A 14,607-nucleotide genomic window follows, 5' to 3' on the forward strand; every position below is an offset into this window, starting at 1 on the left:
CAGAGAACATCCTTGAGGTGCATGCCCATAACTACCACATGCCTGCTTTAGCTTCCTGCCTTCATGAATTTTAAATATGTATTCCCATTGTATGGATTAGTTATTGAGGTCAAAGGAGCTTGGTGAATTAAGGTACTGGCACAAGGTCCAGAACTATTGCATTTGGAAAAAGAAGCCAGCACCTCTTGTACCCTGCTGTCCCTAGTGATGTACTCAGGGCTTCTATAATTGAAAATATTTTACTGGATATTAAATTATTTTTAATTTGTAATCTGCTAAGCAATTCTTCCTTCTGCTCAAAGTAGCACTTTCTTTTCTTCAGTCAAAGTTTTGCCTGGTGAGGTCCCGTCTGCCTTATCATAAGCAAGTTGTCTAGGAATGAATGCCTACTCAAGTTGGGCCAAATACGTTTTTCCCTGGGACTCCAAAGCTCGAACATCCTTTGCGTGCTGGGGGTACAAGTCAGGGGAGTTGTTGGCAGTCATGCTTCCCACCGTGGTTTAAAGTGAGTCTCCAAGAACAAAATAAAGATGCACAAAGATGCAGAGATGAGAGAAGATGGCAATCCTGGTTTTCCTTGAGGTTCAGCTGCATTCCCTTTTCTTATGGTTCTTATATAAGACATCTTCCACTAATTTCCCTATTTTGCCTAAATTGCAAGTGAGTTTTTTATAATTTGCAACCAACAGACCTCACTAAAACAGTTTCTCAGAAGTGTAGACTTTGAGATCTCTTATTGTAGTGCTAACATAATGAGGTTATTACTTTTTTCCTATTTCCTGCTCTTGTTTTCTGCGTTTTTCTTCTCTTTTTTTTTTTGTTTTTAATGCTCTTGATCAGCTGTCAGGGACAATGATTAATACCTAGATAGGCAGCAGAGGGTTCGACCTAGCATTGGGAAGGGAAGGAGATGTACACCAATGAGCCATTAGAGACTCATTAGTCCTGTAATGAAGGGATTGATCCCTTGGTTAAAACTCACACCTAGCTTCACAAGTAATCCATGTGCAATTAAATGCTGATAACATTGAGTGTTCACTGATATCAACATTTTGTTTCTGAAGGGAAAAAAAAAAGAGTGGTATTAACAAGCCAAGCATATCAAATGAGCTTGAGTTTAAAAATGATAAAACAAGTAGGTTTTTGTTGTGAGTAACATAGAACTGATATTTTGAATTGGTGTGTGACTGGTACCTGCTCCATGGAGTTTGTAGTCTGAGTATCTAAAACATAAAGATAAATATTCTTAGCGTCCTAAACTGAAACGAGCAATTACATTTTAGAGATGAGAATGACCTAAGCCAGGAGAGCTGGATTGGTGTCCAGTTTAGCTTTGAACATGGGTATGATTCGGCATCTGCCAGTCAGGTTATTGGGTTTCTGTTTTCCTCATCTCTAAAATGAGACTAGTAGAATAAATGATTTTTAAGTTCCCTTATAATTTTCTTATTTAAGATAAAGTTCTGTGTTTGAGGATAGTATTTTTCTCATCTCTTGGCCTCATTTTATACATAGGAATTAGACATCTGGGGAAGCCAATTGCTATACAGGTGGCGTGACTTTTTTGTCCTCATTGGAAGAATGGGTACAGCCGTTCCTGGGACGGCAACATGGCTGGGTTTTCCTAAGGGTGACCTATAAAGTGGTCTGAATAGCTGTATCCATTTGTCTTATTTCTCTGTGATTGGTTCCTTGTATTGTCATCTAATCTACTGCATATTTCTGTAATAGGACTTAATTTAATAGCAGGAAAAAGGGAAATTAAATATGATAACTCTGGAGGTAGCAATAATAAAATTTCCACTAGAAATAATGTAATAAATGGCAGTGGTATTTTACTAATGTATACTTTATAGGTTAGTATAAAATTTTAATTTTTAAAAAGTTTTCCCAATGGTTTTCCATTTAATTTCTCACAAGTTTTTTAATATCTGAATATTGGGAATTTTTTTTCTACTCTAAACAGCTGCATGTAGTTTGAGTTGGTTGGCAGGGAAGAAATTAGAATGGATTCTTTGAGAGAGAATTGACTTCCTTTTTTTTTTTTTTTTCAAACTCCTGAATAGACGTATTTCCTTATGAAGTGTAACCACACTCCCACCCCAGGGTATTTTCTATTCAGGATCCATTTAGACAGAAATGATTGAAATTGATCTGTACAATAAAGTCAAGAAAGGATTTAGGAAAGTTGAAGAGAAAGTGGGAGAAAGGTTTTAGCAAAAAGACTATGCCCCCTCAACCCCACAACAAAGAGGAAACTTGGGGCTTATGGATAGGTATGGCCTTAGGTGAATATTTTCTGAGCAACACTATGAGATAAATTTAGAGGAATAGTGTGATATCTGGTGCTTATTCAAAATAATGCTCGGACAAGCACTGTACTGTAATCTTCCTCCATTACCAAAATGATTAGTAGAAACCTGCTGTATAACATATCCTTGTCTAAGTGTTGTTTTAGAAAATGAGGTAAGAGGAGCTACAGCCTAGCTGAGTGGGTGTCAGAAGTGAGATGTAAGTGGGGCAATCAACACTCAGCGCAGCAGGCATTTGGAGAGATAGAGGACCATGGTGGGGTGGGGGGTGGGGGATCTCAGGAAAGTCCCCGTAGATGGGGTGAGGGTGGGGATAAGCTTGAGCCATTTTGTAGAAATAGTAAAGAGAAGGTTGTCCAGAAGACAACTGATTTTTGGCATGAAGAAACCAAGACCCAGAGAAATGATTGGACTTCTATTTGGTTAGAAGATGTTATGAATAAAGAAATAAATCAAAAGCACTTTTTCTGAAGTGCGGCTTCATAGCTCCTTGGTGGAAAACAGCATACACCAGATTACCTTCTAGAGGGAACTGATTAAGTTTTATATCTGGGCAGATGGAAATCATCACGTTACTCTTGGCATGTGTTGTTCTTTGTAACATCAAGACCTCCCCTTATGTTCCATCTTACCTCGCATGCAGTGCTTGCTCTGGGTGTATGGAATCTTCTTCTGGAGGGTGTCCCTCTTGTAGTACAGGCTTCCCCCACTAGGTGACTGTTCTAGGAACCCATCTGTTTCAGTGTAACAGCTGGCATTGTTGTGAGAGGCTGTATTTGGCTTCAGTGAATTTTTTTTTGAAGTGTCTTTCAATGTGTTTGCCCATTTCATGATGGGTGATTTATGAGTGCACCTGCCCACACCACACTGAGTGTTCAGAAGTCGTTTACTAAAAATGTCATGACCCCCCTGCCCCACCCTCCCTATTCATGCAGTCTTGCCAGGAATGGCTTTTCTTTTGTTTCCCTGATAAAAAAAGTCCTCAAAGCTTTGGAAACATTTTGCCAATGTGAAGAGGTGAAACCAAAACCAGCAGGAACACTAAAAGGCATCAAAATCAATGAGTTCAAAAACTGTTTTGAGCAGTGGAAAAAACATCTCAATAGGTGTATTGCATCAAAAGGGGAGTACTCTGAAGGTGATTGAAGTTTAAACATGTGAGAATAAATACACAATTTTTTTATAAACAAATTCTGGGTTTTTTGGATCCCCTCTCATATTATCTGGAAAAATATCACTACATAGTACAATTTTTAAAAAAAGGTAATAGGTATCACAAACATAAAAAATACAGGAAAATAATGATTTTTACATTATTTAGCAGCCTGCCACTTGTCTCATTTTTTTCTGCAGCTATTTTGATGGTTCTTCACATAACAACATTTGTAATATCCTTTTCTATTGAGGAAAGAGAAAGATAACACAATCCTTCCTCTAGAGAGGTTGATTGACACTTTTATTATATTTTTGATAATAACAATATAGATATACTTCTCTGTTTGTAGGAGGGCTACAGATTTGTATTCTTTAACCATGGGAATTCTATTCAATTCTTATTTTGTACAATTCCCATCCCATCAAAAAGAAAAGCCGTGTAGGTGTTTGTAATTGTATCTTTTGTATCATTGAGTCAGTTTCTGAAAGAAGAAAACTTCTGTTTTGATTATACGCTTTTGAGAACTTAATTTTCTTGTAATATTATCTATCTGATATGTAAAATTGTTCTCATTATTACACATTCTAGCTTCTGGCTCCAGACCTTTTAAGGCTTGTTTCTCCCCTACTTCCCTCATGCTACTGGTCTTAGGCACCATGTTCATATCACGGTGACATTTTGGCCCAGTGCCTGGTACAGGGTGAGCGGGCACTGTGGGGAGAGGAAGTATTCCTAAAGTCCATTCCTACAAGGAGAGGACTTGCAATAAGTATATGCAGAAGTGACTGAGAATCATATACATATATCACAGAAATTAAAACTAATTGTATCCCTAACTGAAATGCTGATTACTCAAATTGTGAAAATGCCTGTAGCCACTCAAACATCCCCCGGCACAGTTGGCAGTCCAATGGTTGGCAAAGGGGAGTGGAATAAGATAACAGTCTTAACCAATTTTGATTAAAATTTTTATTTTGGCCATTTTTATAAACACATACTGGGCATGTGTTTATAAACCATGTGGGCATATTGTTAGATTCCTCCTGGAGCCTTGGAAGGGGTTTGTGAAACTTAAGCCTCCTTAGCTTTGTGGTAAATGCAGCTCAGCTAACTGATCAAGGGATTGCTTATAAGGTGAGTTCCTCTTTGGGCCAAATGTTTTGGGCACACATGTGTATTCCAAAAGCATGCGATTGCTTACTTGGGCTTTTTTCTCCCTAGGAGACTTCTGCCTTTGGCAGGTAGTGGTACATGATGAAGACTTGCCTACTTGTCTCCCTGGAGAGACTTTTATGATTAGATTTGATAAACCTAATCATAACTTTAATAAGAAACTGTTCTCACTTTATTATTTGTCCAAGCTCTGTGTGTGATTCTACTGGCTATAAACTGTGTTTAATAATTCCTCAGGTTCATGAACAAGAGGCCCTGGCCTCTTTGGAAAGCTTCCTGGCCTAGTGGGTTCTGGGCAGATCAACTACTATGTGTTTAAATGCTCCAATGACTCAAAAGGGGGGGTATTAACTCAGGCAAAAATTGAGCAGGGCTTCCCTGGTAACATTAAGAGACTTGTTGCTTTTTATCCAGGTCAGCCTCATTAATTATGCCCTACCAATTTTTCAGCCTATTTTCATCTCCCGCATTTGTTCTAGTGGACCTCTTTATAGCCTTTGAGAGATATTCAAGGTCAGAGATGGGGTAATTGCAGACAGCTTTTTAAAAAAAACAATAAAGGGAGTTTTGGGCATAGGCATTTGTGAGGTTAAAGGAAACCAATATGGGATGCTGATGTACTCCCCACATTGCAGCAATAGCCAAGCATCACATCCGTAAACCTGAAGGATCTGCTGGAGGGAGCCATTACTGACTCTTGGAGAGAGAGCTATAGGGGTAGGGGAGGGCCATCTAGCGGAACCAGTGAGATCTAGGAGGAGAATGCTGCCAACTATAGCCTGGCAGCAGTGACTCGGTGAAATAAACACCCCGATCTTCTCTTCTTTCTGCCCTTTTCATACTGATAGGCTGTCTGGACCGCTGGGAGTGGGCTGAGGGCAGGGAATAGGAGGGGCTGCTGGAGGAGATGGAGCTAGACCATGGAGTGAAGCCCGGGAGCTGCTTCTGCACTGAGCCATGCCCCTCAGGGAACGGAGGGCACTGTTTGCAGCCAGAAAATACCTTTGAGAACTGCCCAGGGCCATGGCAAAGACATTGAGTTTTGCTGCACTCCTGTAGGTGGGGCTATGTTGCCCAGGTAACCTAGCACCTGCTTCCCCAACCCTGGGGAAGATGGTGGCTGGAGGAAGTTCTTATACTGAGCACATGCAAGGCTAGCAAGATAATTAGATAAGAGGAAAAATGCCCTCTTACTCATCTTTTGGTACCAGTCTGGGCCTGGGAAGGCAGGCACATGCACAACACAAGTTAAAATGGTGGCAGGGGAGGTGCTAGACCGAAAAGGCCTGTCAGTCTAGCCAGAGGAAAGAAAGGATTGGTTGGGAAGTGGATCCACCAAAAGCACACAAAAGTTTAGGAAGTTAATTGGTCATTCTGAGAAAGCACCTGGCCCAACTCACACCTGAAAGAAAGATTAAACTCGGGAACAAAGCCAGATCCTAGCTCAGGGCTTGCAACCTGCACTAGGATGGTGTACTGGCCTGTCCTCTCTATGGGTCACATGGCTGTAGCAGTCATGTGGCCCATGGCCTCCAAGAAAGAGCCTCTCTCATGATGACCTGGGGGAGCATTTGCTGGTGCATTTGCACACTTTCTGGCCTGGAAGCATAGGATCTTGTGGCCCCAGAAGCTGCATGGCTAGTGGTGGTGCTGGCTTCACATGAAGGCTTTGGGGGATGGAGCCTGGAGACAGCTGGCAGCTGGGAACAAGCTAATCTACCTGTATGAACACTTAGCAGCCACTTCGGGTTCCAAAGGAAGATACTTTAAAATGGAGCAGGAATTCCGGGTACTGCCTTTTGGTTTGGTTTTGCTGAAGATGACTGGGTTTTGTCTGGGTGTTGCAGAAGAGATGAGATTTGAGAAGGGGAATTTCTCATTCTCCCAGACTATTCAGCATTTGAATGAAAACCTTTTTCCTTTCTCACCAGCCTCTGCCTCTCGAGTTTGCCTTTTCATGGCAGCTGGCAGCTGAACCCCACGTTGGTTCAGTAACACTTTGATGTTCTGCATGTAATTTTTATTGACTGAATCCAACAACAAACCAAAGGGCAAGAAAACTCATTGATACAATCAATAAAGGTGAGTTTCCTGGGGTGCAGGTGTAGAGGCGAGGGTGGAGAGTAGATTTAGAGGGGCAAGAAGAAAAATACCAAGCACCAAAGGCTAGTGAAATTGGAGTCTTATCTTTACCTCGAGAGTTAGGCCTGAATTTCTGTCTAGCATCCAGAATTTCTCTTTTTTTTTTCAAAGAAGGAGGGAGTGCATTTGTCAGATAGCCCCAAGGTGTCAGCTCCATCAGGGTTTGTCTCAGCTGCCAAGAGCTGTTTTGCCTGAGGTCAAGTCCTCCTTTCTGGGGTAGGCTTAAGTTGAATTAAATTAAATAGTTCAAAACTCTCTTTTCGCATATCTATTACAAAGAATGCCCTATTAAATATTGTCTTAACCTTCACCACTTTTCGTTACAGGGAAACTTGTTCCAGGAATATGATATTGAACCTTTCTTTTGAATATTTTTACTGGAGCAAGTCTTTCCTCATTTCAATGAATGTAATAAAATGAATTTTTCATATGCTGGAATTATCTTTTTCCTTATTTCAGTCAGTGATATTTTAAAAATTTTATATACTCTAGACATTACTTCTTTAGTGTTCTTGAGTTGAAAGAAATATGTCAATGTTTATCTTGGTGAAAAATTCTAATGACAAAATTTGTATATTTTTGAAGATTGAAGTGTACTGAAATGCTTTCATATCCATTCTATAATGCTTGATGTGACTTACTAAAAAAAATCTAATCTGACCATGGTTCATTCTGGTCACTCATTATCATCACTTTATGATCTTCAATGTATACCACCATTTTGTAGCATGGGATTTATAAGTTAATGAGGATTTTTTGTGTTATGAACTCTGCTACTAGTTTTTAATCTTTTAGTCTTTTTCAACTCCTTTAGGGAATTTATAAATTTTGTGATTGATGACTTTTTAAAAATGTTTTCTGAATGCTTGAAGGTCATATGCTTCTCTAGGTCCTGTTATGTACTGCAAATGAATCTAAATTTCTTTCATAGTTTTTTTTTAAACTTTTAAAATAGATTCTTTGACTTTTTTCAAGCCTTAGCTTTTTTTAAAGTCCTCATGTAAGTATATATTTATTGCTTTTTAGAAAGAGAGAAGGGAGTGAGAGATAGAGAAAGAGGGAGAGAGATATCAACGTCAGAGTGAAACATTGACCTGAGTGGGGATTGAACCTGCAACCTTTTGGTGCACAGGACCATGCTCCAACTGACCGAGGCACCCAGCCAAAGTGAAAGCTTTTTCTTTATGCATATACCATTGGGAAATAAACATGAAACTGCATAGAAAGCTGGTAGAGCCACTAATAATATAAAGAAAAAATATCTTGATACAAAGGACTCATTTATTATGTTAGAGAAAATTTTGCTGTATATTATAAAATAAGAGGGATAGTCAGTGAACATAATTTAGTAAAAAGAGCTCTTTATAAGATTCAAATATTAAACTGAAAGGTAATAATAATATTATTTATATAAAGTTTTTAAAAGTATAATCAATGTTCGTGTTTTTTGGTATACATATAAAGATACATGTATATATGTGTGTATATATATAAACTTATTATAAATGTGTAAAGACATGCATGGATGTGATAAACATTGGATTCAAAAATAGTTTCTTTTAGAATGGGGAGAGTAATAGAGTTGTGGATGGCTGCTCAAAGGGCTTCAGTTGTATTTGCATTGTTCATCTCTTTCTGTTAAGCGTCAGTCTGCCTATTTTCTTTCCATGCATATTCATCCTGGTTTACTAGTCCGCACTGTAGCTGTGTCTAATTTGCTCTTGAACCCATTTATTGAGTTCTCAGTTTCAGTTAGCATAGTTTCACTTCGAAGATTTTCATATTTTCAAGTTTCCAGCTTTCTGTTGAAATTCTCTAATCTTCTAGTTTCTGTCCATAACCTGTAAGGGTCTAAGATTTCATCCCATTTGCTAACTAGCAAGATAGGATGTCATAGCTTCATGGATCCTGACAGTAGACATACATCTCCTGGGTAAAAGAAGTATGACACTATCACACACAGCACAGCGACAGGTGTGGGCTTCATGATTGCGTGATTTCCTTTGCTCCTCAAGTCCCTTTAAGATAACAAGGAACGATTTATCTATTTTCCTTTTCTTTTATGTTTTCAATTACAATTGATGTACAATATTGTATTAGTTTCATGTGTACCACATAGAGATTAGATATTTATATCAATTATGAGTGATCACCCCAACATATCCAGAACAATTTAGCTGGATATTACACATGCACTGGGCTTATGTCATAGCTAAGGACCCCCAATTTAGGAAGCCCAAATATCTTACAATAAGCTGTAAGCAAACCTTCCCCACTTCTCTAAGGGAGATATTGCCTTTATTATATTTCATAGTAAGCAAACCTTCCAGTCCTTTCTGAGGAGGCACTATCATTTTCTTCCATGTGTTTTCTACATAAATGTCTTTTAAAAGATAGTTCAGAAAAAACTTCATCACTTTTCTTGAAAGATGGGTTGAAACTAGAGACTTGTAAAAAGCTGTATTCCAACAATTTCTTGAACTAAATCATATAGTTTAAAGCTATTTTAAATTTCCACATTTTCCATCTGTATCTTTTTATTGTCTGTTATTTTTCTTTTGCCCTTGGTTTTTAGTCCATAGCCAATCTGCAGTGGTCCTAGAATGTGATTAGGAAGCAAAAATTTGATTTTTTCATATTACTGAGGTTTTAGGGTTATTTATTAGTACAGCATAGCCTGGCTTATTTTGACTGATTTGGAATACTGTTTTATTGTTATTCCTGCTATGATTATCAGCACATGTTCTATGAGTTTTTCCAGAAATAAAAACGGAAGGGTGGAAAGCCTTTGAATTTGAATAGCAGCGTCCACATGCTTTCCATGAGCAACACTTTTCACCATACTTTTTACTTCTTCTCCAGAAAGTTGAGGCATGTTTGATTGGTGACATCAGGTAAATGACCAGTACATCCCAGGTCCCTTCTCTCTTTTCAGAGCATCCTGATTTCAGCACATGCAAATTTTGCTTCTCTTACTGCCATAAGTTGCTGACAACAAAGGCCTATTTATGTCTGACTGGGTAGGCATGCTTAATTCTAGGAGGAAAACAGTGGGAAGCTTAAACGTAGCAACAGGCTAAATTGCATTCTCTAATCCAGTTCACTGGCACCCAAAAATATTTTGGTACTTCATCTGCTTGTGCCTTCTGTTTTTCAATTTGTTACACATGGCGGAGTAAGGCGTGTCATTGTCCAGCCTCAGCCCCAACATCCAGGGCCATGAAAGCCCAGCTTTGTAAATCTACCATTTGTTTATAGTTCTTCCCTGTTTGGGAGGGAGGACATTTGCATATTGCTTCATGGAAATTAATGCAAACAGAAAAAAAAGTACAGAATAGTGAAGTCACATTGAAAAGTAGTTACTGATTCAATCATTAACTGACTCATTTCTGCAAACCACCTTCCATCCTCCAGCGTTATTCATCCTGGGGTTTCAGCAAAGTGACAACCACAAATCAAAGGCCTTTGGAAGTTACTTGGGAATAATCAGTAACACAGATTTTGAATCCACGGGTCAACTTTGTGCATGGGCTGGTGTGTTAGACCAGTGCAGAAATAGCATGAGTTTTCTAAATCCCTTAACCTACTAATTGCAAGTGGGTGGAATTCAGGCCAGCAAGTGGGGTTTACTCATCTTGTGAAAGGGCCTTTCTCTTTAGAGTTTTTCTTTTTCCAAGAACCACAGACATTTATTTTATTGCCACTCTACTCTGCGGCACAGCTTTTCCCCGGGCTAAGAATGGAATTACTAACTTTGCTGGTTCCACACTCTGAAAATTGCTGTCAGGTGTGAATTCAATGTTTTATTTGAATATTTGAACTCCTCATCAGTCACAAAGGGAATTTTTATGGCATAATACTCACTGGCACTAATATAATGCTTTTCATCTTAGACTCTCTAAGTGCTTTGTGAACGTTCTCTCTCTGCTCTCTGCACCTAGTGCCTCCTATCACCCCCCCCATCCAGCATCACTGACAAGAAGCTTCACACTAACTCCCTCAACTCTTCCAGTGCCGCTTTCATTCACTGTAAGGGGCAAACATTTGAATAATTGTTTGTGGATCCCTAGAGAAAGGAATGAGACATTCCTTTGATCGTCTTCTGGCATATTGTGAATTCAGAATTTAGTAGGGGTGCTAAGGTTAAATGTGTCCCCTGGAGCTGACAGGGTGGAGTGAAAACAGAATGTTAATAACCGTTTCAAAACAAGCAAACAACTGATAATTCTCCTCTCTCTAAACCCACCAAAACTTTGTTTGAACTTAAAAAGATTACAGTTTGGGCCTTTATTCTACATTCCATTTGGGTATTCAAATTGTAACTATTTTTTAAAATCATTTATAGTCATAACATGTTTGAGTTAGAAGGAATGGTAATCACCATTCATAATTGTTAATAATCCAGCCAAGTCATTCTATAGATGAAGCTTCAAGGTTCAGAAAGGTCTGCATTACTCAAGCTAATTAGTGCAAAGCAGGGTCATTGGATTTCTCACTGCTCTTCAATCCTATACCTTATACTGAACCCTATAGTCTACCTTTTCCTTTCCCTTCCTTTTCTTTCTTTTCTCCTTTTCCTGCTCTGAGAATGGGTCATATCTTGCAACAAGAACTTGAGGAAAAATGCTTTCGGAGTATGATGTAACATAACCGTGGAAAACACATTCATCAGTGAATGAATGGTCATCCTCATCTTTTATTCACCTGCAGGTTTTACCTTCTTAGCTTCAAGCCATCTCTTAAAGTCTGCATCATTTAGAAAGGGTTTTATTTTTCAAATCGTGTGGAAGAAGTAGCATTAGATGTTGAAAGCTTAAAAGGCAATAAGCCCCTCCATCCTCCCCAAAATAAACCTAGTGCCTAACATTTTAAAGGAGATCTAAGATCTATGTTTCTAACTGCTTTTCCTTAGTGGTCCCTTCTTCTGTGTGATTTACATAACCCTCAGTTACCGGGTAGCACCTGTACTACTGAATTATACAGTGTTAGTGCTGGCAAGGGACTGAAAGGTCCAAAACCTTCATTTCATTGATAAGATTCAGGAGAGTGAAATGATGGATCAAAGATCAGCTTTTAATTCTTCTCTTCAAGTTGATTTACTTTGGATATAAAGGAAGATTGTTTTTCACCTTCTGGAAAGATGGAATTTCAATATTAGAAAGATCTTGATGGCAATGGCCCTGGAGTATTTAAATGAGGCAGGAAATTGCAAATTATGATTCCCACAATCATTTCTACTTGGCCCCAGTCGGCCTGCTTATTAAGGTAGAGTCTTTGGGATTGCTACATTAGCATGTTTTCTTTTCCTTTTCAGCTTTTTAAAATGTTTAAATTACATTTTATATTATGTCTATGCTAGGTAGCTGCGTTTATTTGGGGAAGAAATTTTCTCTCAAGCAAACACACCGCCCTAGGAGAAAACCAGAAAGGGCAAAAGTAACTCCGGAGAGTCAGGCTTGTTTCCTCAAAGAAACTTCACTGGCTGTGGGAAGTGCAGGTGGGGAGCCCCTGAGCTGCCTCGCTCAGCTGCTCAGCTCGTTAGGTTCTACCTTTCCTGCCACAACCATCAATATGTTAAGAGGGTGTTTAGTAGCTCCCGTCTCTCTTGAGCATCAGAGTTTTAGGAATTTTCCTTTTCTAAAGGGAGTCTTGTGTGACCAAGTTGTGCTCAAGTTCAGCTTTTTTTTTTTTTTTGATGGTTGTATAGACCTCTCAGAGATTATTGCAAATAATTCTATACATTTGGCAGGGAGTTAGAGCTTTAAAAACCTTTATAAAAATCAATTTGAACATAGTTAAATGAAAATATACTGCATCCCACAACAAAATGAAAGCTTAGATAGATTTTTAACTCCCATTCTTTTTTCTAAAACCACATAAAGTTTCCTTAGTCATCATTTCTTCCCACCCCCTCAATTTACACAAGTGGAAACAGAGGTGTAGAAATGGTAGGAGTCTTGACAAGAACAAGAGTGGCAGAGAGAAAGAAAAAAAAATAGAAACCTAGCATCTAGCATCTAGCACAGTACTTGAAAATAAAATCAAGGTGTTGAAGAATGAATTTTCAGTGATTACTCTTTCATTATAAAGTAGTTCCTTGACCATCAGTTGCCTCATCCCAATCCCTTATCTCCTGGGACCCTGTTGAGGACCCTGTTGAAGTTGATTCTGGCTGACCTGCATTCCAATTGAGACAATTGAGTCCTCATTCCCCCAGGCAGTCCCAAGGTCTGTGTCATTCCACACGGCTTGAATGGGTGCTTTAATCAGCGTGTCAGTTGGGATCCCTGAGAGCACAGCCACCAATCTTCTTGTTTCTTTTAACACAGACACTTTTTAATCAGACGCCTAATTTGGTCCTGGGGGACCTCCCGCTGCTTTAATAATACATGTGACAAATTTACATCTTTGCTTTTAAAGTTGTTAATTATGGAGTGCATTTCAAATGAGCGGTTGTGGTCAAGAAATCATCCCTTTTGGATGCTTATGTACTTTAATGCTAGAAATAAGTAATAAGCAAGGACGTGTTATGAAACACCTCTCCATATGCACAGTGATGCTTTGAGGGAAATCAACCAGGGTAGTCATGAAGACTTTCTGGTGATGGGTTTATATCGTGTTGCATTTCAGGTTATGTTACAGTCTCTGTATAACTCCGAGGGCTTAACCTGCCTTCAAAGCACTGAGAAGAAAAGCAGGTGTAGGCAAGAGTGGGCTAAGGCATTATTCTCCTTCAGGAGCTAGAATCAGTTGCTTCAGGGAAAGAGAAGTTTTTTGTGCCTTCCACAGTGAGCCTAGCCAATTGCATATTGCTCTAGGCTTTTGGTGGTCTTTGTGGTATGTTGTCAGACTTACAAGTGTTGTGAATTCTTATGGGCACTAAAGCTATTACTCTCCTTACTTAATAAATTAGCTGTAGGTTTCTGTGAGATTTGTTACAGGTTCCCTGGTCTTCAGACATAGAAATGCAGTTTAAATACTGATGTAGTTAAAAAGATTTAAACAATCATTTAAATTACTATGCCTTAAAAGCAGCATGACCCAGCCAACCCATTTGCACGTTAGCCTCAAAAGATGGCTTTTAATGGCTTAGTTCCAGAACTTCCCCCATTACTTTCCCATTACCTGAAATGATTACTGTGCTTTGCAAATACAAAATTTGGGTGCCATACAAAATATTTACTTTAACCTTCCATGGGACAGTGTCCCAGAAAATATGATTGCTCAGAAGATAAAGTATGGAATAAGTCTTTATGAGGTGGACATTTTATGTAATCTATTAAAAGGCATGCTTTATCTTGTACCAGGAGCAAGAAGACAGGACTAGGAAAAGCTTCCCACTGTGTTTTATGAGAAAAGCCAGGGATTTTTTTTTTTTTTTACAAATCACAGAGTGAGCCCAGATTTACTAGGCATTATGAAGTCCTTTGGGAAGCAGGGTGGGTAGACCAATGCAATACGGTACCCATCAGCACCAAAAAATGTAGGTTAGCTTTTGAACATGTGGATGACGTTAATTTTCCTTCTGGAAACTGACCTAATAAAAGAAATTTTGCCAGTAGAAACTAAGTATGTTTTTAAAGATTTTATTTATTTATTTTTAGAGAGGGAAGGGAGAGAGAAAGAGAGAGAGAGGGAAACATCAATGTGCGGTTGCTGGGGGCCGTGGCCTGCAACCCAGGAATGTGCCCTGATTGGGAATCGAACCTACGATGCTATGGTTTGCAGTCCGTGCTCAATCCACTGAACTATGCCAGCCAGGGCAAAACTAAGTATTTTGCCAAGTAATATGGCTGTGTTAGACAAAGAGTGAAATCTGATTAC

Source organism: Phyllostomus hastatus, unplaced genomic scaffold, assembly GCF_019186645.2.
Source record: "Phyllostomus hastatus isolate PE091 unplaced genomic scaffold, TTU_PhHast_1.1 phas_scaffold_501, whole genome shotgun sequence".
In the NCBI taxonomy this organism is placed as follows: domain Eukaryota; kingdom Metazoa; phylum Chordata; class Mammalia; order Chiroptera; family Phyllostomidae; genus Phyllostomus; species Phyllostomus hastatus.